Genomic DNA, 16426 nt, shown 5'->3' on the forward strand with positions numbered 1-16426 from the left:
CCACAGCAATAATCTTTTAACTTATTCATATCATATTTCCTGATGTACAGATTCCGAAACTATAGTTTTCAAACAAGGTAACATTTGTGCTTACTATGTGGTCCATACTTTAGGTTGTACAGTTTTCTAAATTTTTTAGTTATCCTATGTTTTGTCTTATGGTTTTCATTATTAGTCTGTCGTCCCCTATATGTTTTTGGTGTAATATTAGCTGTTTTATATTCATCCTCGTGTACTCTCACATAACTCCTCTTTTGCCCCCTTATTTACCTTTGTTCTATCCATTGCACGTCCATTTTCCCCTCCCCTTAGGGCCCACAACGCCTGCCAATCTAATGCCCTGGGAGCCGTCCTTTCTCACGAGAGATACAGTTCTCTCTATTCGATGGCATTAGTCTTCCCCAGGATATGGGTCCACCCCACCCAATGGTAGAACCCACCTTGGCAAAATGAGCCTTCAGCTATTCCCTCCGGAGTCCGTCCTGCATCAGACCATACCCCCTGAGCGTCCTAACCAGGTGACCCTCCTACTTATACTTTGATACGTTTTACTCAACATTTAGTTCTCAACAAACTTCTGGCACTCTCCCATGTTTGTATGTTGCCCCTCCCTCCCACCTATTTCTTGGACCATATGACCCCTCTTCCCATCCCCAGCCCCCCTCAAACCCAGAAAACCCCACCCGAAGATAACCCCTTGCCCCCATTTTGTCCCTTCTTTGTGCTCATACTTACCCCCAGCTCATCACAGATTCCACCCCTACAGACATTAACTCACATCCTTCCTCCACCCCCCGATTTCCAGTAAGCCACTTTTCCAGACTCTAGCTCTCTGAGGCAGTTAACTTATTTCATATCATTGAGGTCATATAGTATTTGTCCTTCAATGCCTGGGTTGCTTCACTTAACATAAGATTCTCAAGGTTCATCCATGTTATCACGTGCGATTGTAGTGTATTGGTTCTTACAGCTGAGTAGTATTCCATTGTGTGTATATACCACATTTTATTGATCCACTCATCTGCTGATGGACTTTTGGATTGATTCCAACTTTTGGCGATGGTGAACAATGCTGCTATGAACATTGGTGTACATATATCGGTTTGTGTCCTTGTTTTCAGATCTGATGGGTATATACCCAGCAGTGGTATTGCTGGGTCATATGGCAAATCTATGGATAATTTTTTGAGAAACTGCCAAACTGTCCTCCAGAATGGTTGGATCCTTCTGCATTCCCACCAGCAATGGATGAGTGTTCCCCTTTCTTCACATCCTCTCCAGCATTTGTATTCTACTGTTTTTTTCATGGCTGCCAATCTTATGGGAGTAAGATGGTATCTCATTGTAGTTTTGATTTGCATTTCCCTGATAGCTAGGGATTTGGAGCATTTTTTCATGTGCTTTTTAGCCATTTGTATTTCTTCTTTGGAGAAGTGTCTGTTTAAATCTTTTTCCCATTTTTTAAATGGGTTGTTTATCTTTTTGTTTTCGAGATCTATGAGTTCTTTATATATGCAAGTTATAAGTCTCTTATCAGATATATGGTTGCCAAATATTTTCTCCCATTGTGTGGGTTCCCTTTTTACTTTCTTGACAAACTCCTTTGAGGTGCAGAAGGCTTTAATTTTGAGGTAGTCCCATTTATCTATTTGTTCTTTTGCTGCTCGTGCTTTTGGTGTGATATTCATGAAGCCATTTCCTATTACAAGGTCCTGTAGATGTTTCCCTACACTGCTTTCTAAGGTCTTTATGGTCTTGGCTCTTATATTTAGGTCTTTGATCCATCTAGAGTTGATCTTTGTATAAGGTGTGAGATGGTAATCCTCTTTCATTCTTCTACATATGGCTATCCAGTTCTCCAGGCACCATTTGTTGAATAGGCTATTCTCTCCCAGTTGAGAGGGTTTGGTGGCTTTATCGAATATTATATGGCTATATACATGAGGTTCTATATCTGAACTTTCAATTCGATTCCATTGGTCTGTGTGTCTCTCCTTATGCCAGTACCATGCTGTTTTCACTACTGTAGCTTTGTAGTATGTTTTGAAGTCAGGAAGTGTGATTCCTCCTATTTCGTTTTTCTTTTTCAATATGTCTTTGGCTATTCGGGGCCTCTTTTTATTCCAAATAAATTTCATAGTTAGTTTTTCTAGTTCCTTAAAGAAGGCTGTGTTGATTTTTATTGGGATTGCATTGAATGTGTAGATCAGTTTTGGTAGGATAGACATCTTAATAATATTCAGTCTTCCTATCCATGAACAGGGAATATTCTTCCATTTATTTAGGTCTTCTTTGATTTCCTTGAACAATCTTGTATAGTTCTCGATGTATAAGTTTTTTACCTCTTTAGTTAAATTTATTCCTAAGTATTTGATTTTTTTATTTACTATTGTGAATGGTATTTGTTTCTTGATTTCCTCCTGATCTTGCTCATTATTGGTGTATAGAAATGCTACTGATTTTTGCGCATTGATCTTATAACCTGCGACTTTGCTAAACTCATTTATGAGTTCTAGGAGCTTTGTTGAAGATCTCTCAGGGTTTTCTATATATAGGATCATGTCATCTGCAAATAATGAAATTTTGACTTCTTCCCTTCCAATTTGAATGCCTTTTATATCTGGTTCTTGTCTCAGTGCTCGAGCCAGTACTTCCAAGACAATGTTAAATAGGAGCGGAGACAATGGGCATCCTTGTCTTGTTCCTGATTTTAGAGGGAAGGATTTCAGGACTTCGCCATTGTAAACAATGTTGGCTTTAGGTTTTTCATATATACTCTTTATCATGTTCAAAAAGTTTCCTTGTATTCCGATCTTTTGGAGTGTTTTTATCAGGAAGGGGTGCTGTATTTTGTCAAATGCCTTTTCTGCATCTATAGATATAATCATGTGTTTTTTTTCTCTCAATCTGTTTATATGGTGTATTACATTGATTGATTTTCTTATGTTGAACCATCCTTGCATACCTGGGATAAATCCCACTTGGTCATGGTGTATAATTCGTTTAATGTGTTGTTGAATACGATTAGCAAGTATTTTGTTAAGTATTTTTGCGTCTAGGTTCATTAGAGAAATTGGTCTGTAATTTTCCTTTCTTGTGGTGTCTTTGTTTGGCTTTGGTACTAGGGTAATGTTGGCATCATAGAAGGAATTAGGCAGTGTTCCTTCTGTTTCGATTTTTTGGAATAGTTTCAACAGGATTGGTGTTAGTTCTTTCCGGAATGTTTTGTAGAATTCACCTGTGAAGCCTTCTGGCCCTGGGCTCTTCTTAGTTGGGAGATTTTTAATGACTGATTCTATCTCTTTGCTTGTGATTGGTTTGTTAAGATCATCAATTTCTTCTTTCGTCAGTATGGGCTGCTTATGAGTTTCTAGGAATTTGTCCATTTCCTCTAAATTGTCATTTTTGTTGGAATATAGTTTTTCAAAGTATCCTCTTATGATAGTCTTTATTTCTGTGGGGTCAGTGGTGATATCACCTTTCTCATTTCTTATTTTGTGTATTTGCATCTTTTCTCTTTTTTTCTTTGTTAGTCTCGCTAAAGGTTTGTCAATTTTGTTGATCTTCTCAAAAAACCAGCTCTTGGTCTTGTTTATTTTTTCAAGTGCTTTCTTATTTTCTATTTCATTTAGTTCTGCTCTTATCTTTGTTATTTCCTTCCTTCTTCTTCCTGTTGGGTTACTTTGTTGTTGTTTTTCTAATTCCTTCAAATGTGCAGTTAATTCTTCAATTTCTGCTCTTTCTTCTTTTTTGATATATGAATTTATGGCTATAAATTTCCCTCTCAGTACCGCTTTTGCTGCATCCCATAAATTTTGGTATGTTGTGTTATCATTATCATTTGTTTCAGGGTAGTCATTGATTTCTTTTGAGATTTCCTCTTTGACCCACTGTTTTTCTAAGAGTGTGCTGTTTAATTTCCAAAATGTCGTGTGAAGTCTGGGTCTCTGTCCCTTGAAAATTTCCAGCTTGACTCCACTGTGGTCAGAGATATTGTTTTGTATGATTTCGATCTTTCTGAATTCATTAAGCCTTTCTTTGTGGCCTAGCATATGGTCAATCTTGGCGAATGTTCCATGTGCGCTTGAGAAAAATGTATATCCTGCTGTGTTTGGGTGTAATGATCTATATATGTCTATTAGATCCAGCTCTTCTAATATATTGTTCAAATGTTTTGTTTCTTTAGTGATTCTCTTTTGAGATGTTCTGTCCAGAGTTGATAGTGGTGTATTAAAATCCCCCACTATAATTGTAGATGCATCTATTCTTTCACTTAGTTTTTCCAGCGTTTGCCTCACATATTTAGAGGCGCCCTTGTTAGGAGCATAAATATTTATGATTGTTCGATCTTCTTGACAAATTGTCCCTTTCACTAAAATATAGTATCCTTCTTTGTCTCTCACAATTGTTTCGCATTTAAAGTCTATTTTGTCTGATATTAATATAGCTACTCCTGCCTTTTTTTGGTTGTTGTTTGCTTGTATGATTGTTTTCCAGCCATTCACTTTCAACCTCCATGAGTCTCTGGGTCTAAGATGTGTCTCTTGTAGGCAGCATATAGATGGGTCGTATTTCCTTATCCAGTGTCCCAGTCTGAATCTTTTGATAGGTGAGTTTAATCCGTTGACATTCAGTGTTATTACATTTAGAGAGTTATTTATGGTAGCCATATTTTGGTTGGATTTGTGTTTGTTATATTTTGTTTGTATTATTTTATTTTCCCCTTCTATTTTTGTCTTTCTTGTTGCTTTTACACTCTCCTCCATCTCTGACTGTCCTGTTTTTTCCTTTCTTCCTGCAGAATTCCCTTAAGAATTTCTTGAAGGGGAGGTTTCTTGTTGATATACTCTTTCAGTTTCTGTTTATCTGTGAATATTTTGAACTCTCCATCATTTTTGAATGCTAGTTTAGCTGGATAGAGTATTCTTGGTTGGAGATTTTTTTCCTTTAGTACCTTGACTATATCATACCACTGCCTTCTTGCCTCCATCGTTTCAGATGAGAAATCAGCACTTAATCTTATGGTTTTCTTTTCTCTTGCTGCTTTTAGAATTTTTTCTTTGTCTTGAGCATTGGATAATTTGACAAGTATATGTCTTGGGGTGGGCCTGTTGGGGTTTATGACCAGTGGAGTGCGCTGTGCTTCTTGGATATGTACATCTGTCTCTTTCAGTAGATTTGGGAAGTTTTCATTCATTATTTCCTGCAACACTCCTTCTGACCCCTTTCCCTTCTCTTCTCCTTCTGGAATGCCTATAATACGTATGTTTGAGCGTTTTGCGTTATCATTCAGGTCCCTAAGTCCTATCTGGATTTTTTCTACCTTTTTATTGACCACTTCTACTATCTGTTTGATTTCCAATGCACTGTCTTCCACATCACTAATTCTCTGCTCTGCCTCTTCTAGTCTGCTGATATTTGCTGCAAGTGTATTTTTGATTTCTTGAATTGTGGTGTTCATTTCCATCATATCTGTTATTTTTTTGCGCATGTCTGCAATTTCCCCTCCAAGTGTTGTCTTCACGCTGTTAACCTCTTTCATTACTTCATCAAATTTGTCGGTGATAAATGTTCTGAGATCTTTCATTGCTTGTGCGAAGTCCTGCCCCCCTTCCTGATTTTCAGTTTGTTGATTGGATTCAGCCATGTTTTCCTGATTACTGGTTTGGTTTGTAGATTTTTGTTGCTGTCTTTTCAACATTTTTTCTTGACGGGTTTAATCAGTTCCTTAGCTTCTTTGTCTAGTCTTGGAGATTAATTAGCTGTTGTTTTTGCGTAAGTGTTATATCTTCTCTTTGTCACTTTGTTCTTCTTATTCCAATTTCTTATTGCTAGTTAAGCTCACTTTAAAGGAAAGTATTAGTGCTGGGGAAAGTCAATTGTGTAAGGAAGGAAAAAGTGTGAAGTAGTATTGGTGATATATGTTTACAAAGCAACAATATGAGTTCTGGGAGGATGGAGGTTAGATCATGTAAATTGTGTAGAGTTATAGTAGTAGGAAAGTACCTATAATGAGGTAGACGACTGAATATGGGAGGAATGTGGTACGTACTAAGAGGCTATTGTTTTCGTGAGAGAGGGAAAGAGAAAAGAAAGGTAATAGTTTCAGGGACGAATACCAGATGGAAAACTAAACAAAGGTATTAGAAATTAAGAGTTAGACACTTTGTGGATCAAAGAAAGGGAGATGGAATATAGGAGAGATAGCAGATGGTGGAGGATATCAAGTTGTAGGGGAAAGGGGATAGTGTAGATAGGCTAAATCTATTCACAGAGAAATGAGGCAGTGGAGGGTGAGGAAACCCAGCAAATGTGAGGTATTTCCTGTAGGACCTATTGTATTGTTAAGGTAAAATAGTATAAGAAGAATATTGGGGACAAGAAAGAGAGGATTGAAAAAAAAAAAGAACAACAAGAACAACAACAACAACAAAAAATAAAAAATAAAAAAAAAATAAAAAAAAAAAAACAAAACAAAGAACAGAAACCCTGCCGCCAGGCTCGGCTGGGCTCAGCTGGGCTCCGGTCCCCCGCCCGCCGCCCGCCGCGGCTCGGCTGGGCTCGGCTGAGCTCGGCTTTCCCGCCCACCGCCCGGCACGACGTGGCTTGGCTTGGCCCCCCCCCCCCCGCCCGCTGCGGCTCAGCCGGGCTCGGCCGGACTCGGCCGGACTCGGCTTCCCCGCCCACCGCCCGCCGCTGTGGCGCAGCGTGGCTCGGCTCTCCCGCCCGCCGCCCGCCGCGACACGGCTAGGCTCGGCTGGGCTTGTCTCCTTCGCCCGCCGCCCGCCGCGGCACAGTGCGGCTCGGCTCTCCCGCCCGCCACCCGCCGCGGTGCTAGCTGCCTCGGCTCCGCCTACCCAAGGAGGGAGTCCTCCACACGTAGCTGGGATCTCCGTGTATATTTCACAGATGGATCCTCTCTGTTACCTTCCCTCCAAATCGATGTCCAGACACCTCTGGACCAGGAAAAATCCCGAGACAGCCGGTCCCAAAGAGTCTCCGACGCCTCCCAGCCGATTCCCCCCAGGAGCTAGTAACCGGGAAGTTCACTCAGCCGCCATCTTGCCTCCCCCTCGAGAGCCGCCTTGTGTGAAAAAAGTGCAGCCCGCCCAGGAGTGGCGCCACACACACACATAGCTGACACAGCAAGATGACGCAACAAAAAAGAGACAGATTCCCGGTGCCACTGAGAATGCAAGCGGACACAGAACAACACACAGCAAATGGACAGAGCAGACAACCGGGGGGGAGGAGGAGAGAAATAAATTTTTAAAAAATATCTTAAAAAAAAAAGTTTATTATGCCTTGTGTTCATTGTATCTGGAGGGGCATTTATCTCCAGATACATGGGTAGTCCTGCCTCTTGTTAGTGGTATTTGAGGTGATTACTGCATTCTTGCAGAATTACAGTAGTTAAGAGCCACAACAAGTTGTTCAGGCCCAGGACACCTGCCACTTGTGGGGTTCCTTCACCCAACACTGTGCCTCAGTTGAGAATCACCCTTGGTAGGTTCCTGAGCTCAGGTTCCTCTTGTTGCTTCTGACCCGGTGAGAATCAAGACCTCTGCTGTGAGGTTCTTAAGATACTGTTTCCTCAGCTGCTAGATAGTTCAGGTGAGGAGTAGCATTCTTTCAGACACTTTTTTTTTTTTTTTTGCATTTTTTCTCTGCTTTTCCTTGATTCCTTTCTAGAAGGCTCATTGAGTTTCTAACATTTTTACCTCCTTTTTAAGTGGGTCTTACTTTTTCCTTATATAGAGCTAGAACTGTTTGCTGATGTGACTGCCTTCTTTCTTTTGCTTTCTGGTCCGGACTTGTTTTGGCCCAGACTTATTTTTCCATCATTTTCTGGATTTTGTCCTGGAGTTGGGGCTCTTCCATTATGGGAGAGATGTTTTCAAAGAGTTCTTTTTACCGAAGTTTCAGAGTAATCATGTTCTCTCACCTTTCTAAATTGGATACTACAACAAGGAGATAATATCTCATCATAACTTTTTCCCCCATCTTTATAAATTGATTTATATTTACATTTTACATAAATGGACTCATACAATATGTTATACAATTTATTTGGTTCATAGTAACACAATCATACAGTATTTGTCCCTTTGTATCTGGCTTGCTTCACTCAACATAATGTCCTCCAGCTTCATCCATGTTTTTATATGCTTTACAATTTCATTTCTTCTTTTTTTTTTAAAGATTTATTTTTTATTTATTTCTCCTCCTCCTTCCCTCCCCTCAGTTGTCTGCTCTCTGTGTCCATTTGCTGTGTGTTCTTCTGTGACTGCTTCTATCCTTATCAGCAGCACCGGGAATCCATGTTTCTTTTTGTTGTGTCATCTTGTTGTGTCAGCTCTCTGTGTGTGCAGCGCCATTCTTGGGCAGGCTGCACTTTCTTTCCTGCTGGCTGGCTCTCCTTATGGGGTGCACCCCTTTCACATGGGGCTCCCTTACGTGGGGGACACCCCTGCATGGCAGGGTACTCCTTGCGCGCATCAGCGCTGCTCATGGGCCAGCTCCACACAGGTCAAGGAGGCCCGGGGTTTGAACCACGGACCTCCCATGTGGTAGGCAGATGCCCTATCCATTGGGTCAAATCTGCTTTCCGTCATTTCTTCTTATATCTGTATAATATTCCATCGTGTGACTGCACCACAGTTTATTTATCCATTCATTGGCTGATGGACACCTGGGTTGTTTGGAACTTTTGGCAATTGTCAATAGTGCTGCTGTGAGCATAGGTATGCAGCTATTGTTCCTTCATAACATTTTATTTTCTCCAGCCAGCTCATTATCTATTATTGTCCTGCCTGGATCTCCAGCCCACCTCCCCCTCCCCCCTCCTGCCCCCTTTCATTTTAAGGTACTGGGGCCGGGGATTGAATCCAGGATCTTATATGTAGGAAGCTGGCACGGCTCCCCTGAGTTGTTTTTTGTTTGTTTGTTTGCTTATTGATCCCCTGGATCCCCCTTTTTTTGTTTTAAAGATTTTAAAAATTTATTCCCTACCCCCTACCTTGTTGTTTGCTCTTGCTGTCTGCTCATTGTGTGCTCGTCTTCTTTTTGGCTCATTGAACTGAATCTGGGACCTTCCATGTGGGAGGGAGGGACCCAATGGCTTGAGCCACCTCAGCTCCCCTGGATCCCTTTTTTTTTTTTTTTTAAAGATTTATTCCCGCCCCTCCCCCCCATTGTCTGCTCTCTGTGTCTGTTCACTGTATGTTCTCCTGTGTCTGCTTGTATTCTCATTAAGTGGCTCTGGGAACTGATCCTGGGACCTTCTGGAGTGGGAGAGAGGTGATCATTCTCATGCCACCTCAGCTCCTTGATCTGTAGCATCTCTTATTGTCTTTCCTCTGTGTCTCTTTTTGTTGCATCATCTTGCTGTGTCAGCTCTTCGCATGGGCCGGCACTCCTGCGTGGACCAGCACTCTGTGGGCCAGCTGAGAGCTGCGTGGCCAGCTCACCACATGGGCCAGCTTGCCTTTACCAGGATGCTCTGGGTATCAAACCCTGGACCTCCTATATGGTAGACCAGAGCCCAGTTGCTTGAGCCACATCTGCTTCCCCCTTGGATCCCTTTTAATGGTCATTCATTCAACAAGCACTGAGCACCTGCTATGGGTCAGACACTGTTCTACGTAATAGAGAAAAATTCTTCCCTTGTGGAATGTAGGATGGTATAGCTGCTGTGGAAGACAGTTTGGTCATTCCTCAGAAAGTTAAATGTAGAATTACCATATGAGCTGGCAATCCCACTTGTAGATATAAATCAAAAAGAATTGAAAGCAGGGACTCGAACAGGTATCTGTATACCAATGTTAATAGCATTACTAACAATTGCCAAAGGGTGGAAGCAACCCAAATGTCCAATTAACAGATGAATGGATAAACAAAATGTATTATATACATACAATGTAATATTATTTGACCATAAAAAGAAACGACATTCCGACACATGACAACATGGATGAACCTTGAAGATATCATATTGAGTAAAATAAGCCAGGCACAAAAGGACAAACACTATATGAGTTCACTGATAAATAATCAGAAAGAGTAAATTTGTAGAGTCAAAAACTAGAGTTCAGATTATCAGGGGCCTGGGTGCAGGTATGGAATGGGGAGTGAATGCTTAATTGATAGAGTTTCAGTTTGGGTGATGGAAATATTTTGGTAATGGCTGGTGGTAATGGTATAGCACAACATTGTGAACATAATTAACAGTACTGAATTATATATTGTATGTAATATATATATCGTATATTTGAATGTGGTTAAAAGGGGAAATAGGTGTATATATCTTGCTAGAATAAAATTTAAGGAAAACACTGGACTGCATGACACTGTGAGCCCTATATAAACCATGGACTATAGTTAATAATAATTATATTTTTTCATCAGTTATAACAAAGGTACCACACTAATGCAAGGTGTTAATAATGGGGAGTGGTGTATATGGGAAGTCTATTTTCTGCATGGTTTCTTTGTAAACTTAAAGTTTCCCTAATAAAAAAAATTGTATAAAAAATCCTTACTTTGTATTTCTTCCTTTTAAATTTCTTTGAACCCAGTGGTTTTTTTGCTTGATAACTATAAAGATGCTGCCTCTTTTCTGATATGCTCTTTAAGAGCAGTTAGATCCAGATGAATTTCCTTTTTCCTGATGTCTAACTTGGCCTTTAGGATCTCATTTTCCTTAGCAATTGTCTATTCCCATTGTGCAAAGAGGGCAAAGACACACACATATGCACTGCTAGTGCCACATCCTATGAAGTACCAACTGGTGTTTACTGGGGTAAATTTTACATGCAGAATAGTTGCAGAACATACCTGATTCCCCGATCTCTTGTTATCACTGAGGGAGGTGTGCTTAGGCCAGGCATAACTAAGGCAGAATCTCTGTAGTACTCTAAATATTTTTGGGACAGAAGGCCAGGGAATAACCATGTGGTTGAGTAACAATGGAAGCTTCCTGCTCAGGGAGGTAGCCCTGTTAGAGAGAAGGGTCCCCTAACAGGTAAGCATTTTCAATGCGGACCTGCCAGGCTGGATTTTTGCTAATAAGCTCAGGGGAAAAAAAAAAAAAACTGGAGAAGAAATGAACCTCCAGGGTGGTTCAGATTTGTCTATCAATCCTGTTTTCCAAGGTGTCAACCTTTCTCTTAAGAAAATCTCCCTCTTATTTTAATTCTTTCACTGCTCTTAGAGCAGGTTTCTAAAACCTCTGTAATTTCACTGAGTGCTTTTTCTACTTCAGTATAAGGAGATGGTTTATTCTCTTTGTAATGAGGGCACTTTTTAAAAAATATAAATTTGCCACCTTTTTTTTTATACAATTGAAGCTGCAGTATAAATCTCAGAAATATAAAACTATGGTCAGAATTTATTAAATTGACAGTCAGACCAAGGGGTGGGGTATGACATTAAAACATGTGGAAAAAAATGTATGAATCTCTCCAGTTTTGTCTTTTAGCCTTGAGTGGTGTAGCTCAGAACAACATAACAGGATTGAGTCTTGGATAGCCTCTCCATCCTGCTGATTAGGCTGGGACTGACAGTTTAAAACCAACATATGTCCCTTAGCAACGGTTTAAAGCCCTGGCCTATCGAACTAGCTAAAAAACCTAGTAATAAGTAATTCTTTTGCCCTGCTGTCAAAAAGGCTTTTAGAAGGAAGGACTTCCCTAAAGTCAAATCTGTGTCTCCGCAGGGCCTGCCCACTGAGACCCCCTCCACTGCTTAGGATCTGCACGTGCCCCCCAAGGGGAGGCAGTGGGTCTGTGCTGAGGCCGAGGCTGTTGGTTGGGTTAAGGGGCAGACCTTAGCCTTTTCATGCTAAAACCACACGTACTTGCACGTGACTAGCATTTGGCTGAGACATTCATCCCTTTCCTGTATATAAAATTACACTTGTGAAAATACTTGTCTGTGAACAAAGTGGCCACAAAATGGCAGTCCCAGAAAGATAGGAGAGAAAGAGGCAAAAAGAATATTTGAAGAAATAATGGCTGAAAACTTCCCAGAGTTGATGAAAGCATTAATCTACATAGCTCAAGAAACTCAAGTAGAATAAACTCAAAGAGATCCACACAGGCATACTCGTACCAAACTGTGGAAAGGCAAAAAAATCTCAGAAGCAGTAGGAGAGAAGCTAATCATCATGACAAGCAATCCCATGGTAATATCTGACTTCTCATGAGAAACCATGAAGACCTAAGAGCTGAAATAGAAAGTCTGATAACCAGAAATATTATATCCAACGAAAACTATTTTTTAGAAATGAAAGAAAAATTAAGATAAATACAGATAAAACTTACCAAAGGGAGTTCTTCAGGCTAAGAAAAGACCCTAACTCAAATCCATGTGAAGAAAAAAAGAGACCCACTAAAGGAACTACAGAGGAAAATATTAGTGACAGTGTAAATGTATTTTTGTTTGTGACTTTTCCCCTCCTATGACTTAAAAGATGTGGTGGGTTGAACTGTGTTCCCCAGGTTGGGCATGTACTTGGTCTCGGTCTTTATGACGGTGGGTGTGGACTCATTGTAAATAGGATCTCTTGAGGAAGCTACTTCAGTTAATATATGGCCCAAGTGAATCAGGTTGGGCTTTAATCCAGATTACTTTGTAGGCAGAATGAAATTTAGGCATAGAGAAAGCCACTGAAGAGGCCGGAAGTCAGTGGAATCCAGAGGAAAACAAATATGCTGCCATATGCATTGCCATGAGACAGAAAAGCCAAGGACCAAGGACCACTAGCAGCCAGCCCCAGAATGCCACAGTCTCTGGGGAGAAAGCCTTGCTTTGCTGATGCCTCCGTTTTAGACTTTTCCTAACTTTAAAACCATGAGCAAAAAACCCAAAACCAAAACCAAAAAAACACATGATGCAGTGAATTCCTGTGGTTTAAGCCAACCCATTGTATGGTACTTATTCTAGCAGCTGGGAAACCAAGAGAGTGACCAACTTGAAACATGTTTGAAGTGCTTCAAGACCTGGCCCACAGTAACCTCAATTTACACCTGAGTTGTAATCCCTACATTCTTGCTTAGTCTCTCTTTTTTTGGGGTTCTCAGCCAAATCAGAAGATTTTACACTTCTCTGAATGAAAGCTGGTACTGTAAAACTTCTAACACAGAAGAGCAGAATTGTGGGCAGCTGCCTCCCAAAGTAAGGGAAGGAAGGAGTGGAGCTACACTTCCCTGGCTTTCTCCCGTGACGCTTCAGCTGATGTAAGCTATGGGTGGGGGCTGTTCATATTTTCATAGATAACCTGAGCTGTATGTTTTCTGAGCAGTGCATTTGGGACAGTGAGAACTGCAGCCCTGCCCTTAGTAACTATGACAACAGCTCCAGTCTGGGAGAAACAGTTTAGCAATGCAAACTCTATAACCTTTAAATACTCAGGGAAAATGCAAACCATATGTGCTAAAAAATTATCTAGAATGTATGAAGTTCATGCTAAAAGCTTACCTAGGATGTAGAAGATATGTGCTAATTCAAGCCTATTGAGCGCTGAAACAAAGAACCATTTAGCCCTTCCTCTGTATAAAAGGAACTCAAAAATCTTGTTCGGGGCTCAGATTTTGGAATGAGAAGCTCCGAGCCCAACCAGTCATAAATAAATCATTTTTCCTTCCCAAAAATTATTCCTGAGTCCTGGCCTTACTATACATAAATAATTGAACCTCTCGACTTCTACAACACAGCCACGTCCCTCATTTCCTCCCTGGGGAGAGGAGGTGCAGCAAGAGGCCAGGAGTGTTTAGGGGAAATCCTTATGGAACAAGGTGTTTAAGAGTAATTTTTTTTTCATCTTTATCTGATAATCTGGTCACCAAAGCCATTAAACTCATAGTTAAAACTTTTATTCCCCTGAGTTCTAGCTTTAGGAAAAAAATTCTAATGAACCCACATATTTAAGGTATAAGAAGTAGAAAAATTTAAAATATAGAGATACATTTTGAGTTTTTCTTACTTTACACTTACGCGAATACTTAATACAGCAGTGTTTCTAAAAGACAATTCCAATAAGAGTTTATTCCATTAGATTCTAAGCTACCTCTAATCTCATTAATTCCCTTCAGAAGTAGACGAGGTATATTATTTTGCTCAAAAGTTTTGTATTTATAAAGTAGAAAAAATCTTTTCACTTTTGAACAAGTTAGAAGAGTCTGCTGTGACAAGAAGCTGAATTTTTGGTAGAAAAAAAAGGGACTTGTCTATTAAGAATATCGATTAGTAACTTCATAGTCAAGTACTTCTGAATAGCTTTTGTAGTTATATTCCGAATTTAGCATAGCTTTTCCTCTTTTCAGGACTTTTGTGTCAGATTTATACATTGCCAGTTTCACACAGAGCACATTGCTTTGCTTGTATCATGAGGGTGAGGGAGATGCATCACTATAAAGCATGCCAAAGATTTTATTTTTGTGTTTACAGATTTAATTCACATTTAGAAGGTTTCAAAACACAGAGGAACAAAACTGTATTTATTTATTTATTCATTATTTTTTAAAGATTTATTTTTATTTATTTCTCTTCCTTTCCCCCCTTCCCTCCCCCCACCCAGTTGTCTGATATCTGTGTCCATTTGCTGTGTGTTGTACTTTGTCCACTTCTGTTGTCAGCAGCATGGGAATCTGTGTTTCTTTTTGTTGCATCATCTTGTTGTGTCAGCTCTCCACGTGTGTGGTGCCATTTCTGGGCAGGCTGCACTTTCTTTCGCGCTGGGCGGCTCTCCTTACGGGGCGCACTCCTTGTGCATGGGGCTCCCCTACGTAGGGACACCCCTGCGTGTCAGGGCACTCCTTGCGCGGCAGGGCACTCCTTGCGCGCATCAACACTGCGCATGGGCCAGCTCCACACGGGTCAAGGAGGCCCAGGATTTGAACCATGGACCTCCCATGTGGTAGACGGACGCCCTAACCACTGGGCGACGTCCGTTTCCCTCCTTATCTTCTCTTTAGACAGCACCCGAAAGGTGATCCTGGGACCCTCCGGGAGTGGGAGAGAGGTGCTTAAAACCTCTTGCACCACCTCAGTTCCCTGGTCTGCTGTGTCTTTTATTGTCTCTATCTTTTTTTTTAAAGATTTATTTTATTTTATTTCTCTCCACTCTACCCCACTCTCTTTTTGTCATGTCATCTTGCTGCATCAGCTCTCTGTGTGTGTGGTGCCACTCCTGGGCAGACTGCGCTTTTTTTCACGCAGGGTGGCTCTCCTTGCAGGGCGCAGTCCTTGTGTGCAGGGCTCCCCTACGTGGGGACACTCCTGAGTGGCACAGCACTCCTTGCATATGGCAGCACTGTGCATGGGCCAGCTCACTACATGGGCCTGCGAGTTTGAACCCTGGACCTCCTATATGGTAGGTGGATGCTCTGTCAGTTGAGCCACATCCGCTTCCCTCCTCTGTGTCTCTTTTTGTTGCATCTTCTTGCTGCACCAGTTTTCCATGCAGGTCAGCTTGCCTTCATCAGGAGGCCCAGGGAATCGAATCCTGGACCTCCCATATGGTAGACAGGAGCCCAATTACTTGAGCCACGTCCGCTTCCCTGTATAAATGTATTGAATATTGTTAGGAGTGGTAGTTCCCCCTGGGCCCTAGAGATGACAGGAGATTGGAAGGAATTGTGGGGTGGGGAAAGGGAAGAGGGTAAGTGAAGGTCAAAGCAAGACCCCACTGCAGTGGAAGTGGAATTGCCTTTGCTCTTTGGGCACTCATGATCTTTCCAGTGGACATAGGAAGTTTCCTTTCTGACCACCATGCCTTTCACCTGCCATAATCTCCCCCTCACCTTTACATGGGGTGTTTATTTCTAAGCCACATGTGATCTCCTTACTGGAATAGGGGAAGTAGTCCTGGATGGAAAGGAGAAAAATTAGAGTCCCATCTGGGGAAAATCAAGTGAAGAGGCCTTGTTGTGGCTGTCTCAGAATTTTGGCAGCGCTGCATGATGTCTGGGGAGGAAGAACTTCCCAGAAAGCTCTTGGAAAGTTGACCCCCAACCATCTCATCATAGTCTTCTGGGAGCTTAAGAATACAGATCCCTGTAGTTGGTGCTGGGGTTTAGTGTATAACCAGGGGACCTGAATCTCTGGACTGACCATATGATAGCCAGACCCTGAGCCTCAACAGACTTGCAACTCCTACACTCTGGTTTATTGGACTTACCCCACTCAGCTAACATGGAGGTGAAGAAGGTCAACCACCACACCAGGGAGCCAAGAGTGCCAGGAGAATTGCATACATCATCCATGTGGAATTTAAGCCCCCTCTTGACATAGATGTGAAGTGGACACAACCATTCTAAGGTCCACAGGATGGAGGAATAGGGTATGGATTAGAGTAGACTTACTGATATTCTATTCATGAACTACTGTGATTAGTAATCGAAGAAAATGTGGCATTGGTATGGAG

Source organism: Dasypus novemcinctus, chromosome 26, assembly GCF_030445035.2.
Source record: "Dasypus novemcinctus isolate mDasNov1 chromosome 26, mDasNov1.1.hap2, whole genome shotgun sequence".
Taxonomy (NCBI): Eukaryota; Metazoa; Chordata; class Mammalia; order Cingulata; family Dasypodidae; genus Dasypus; species Dasypus novemcinctus.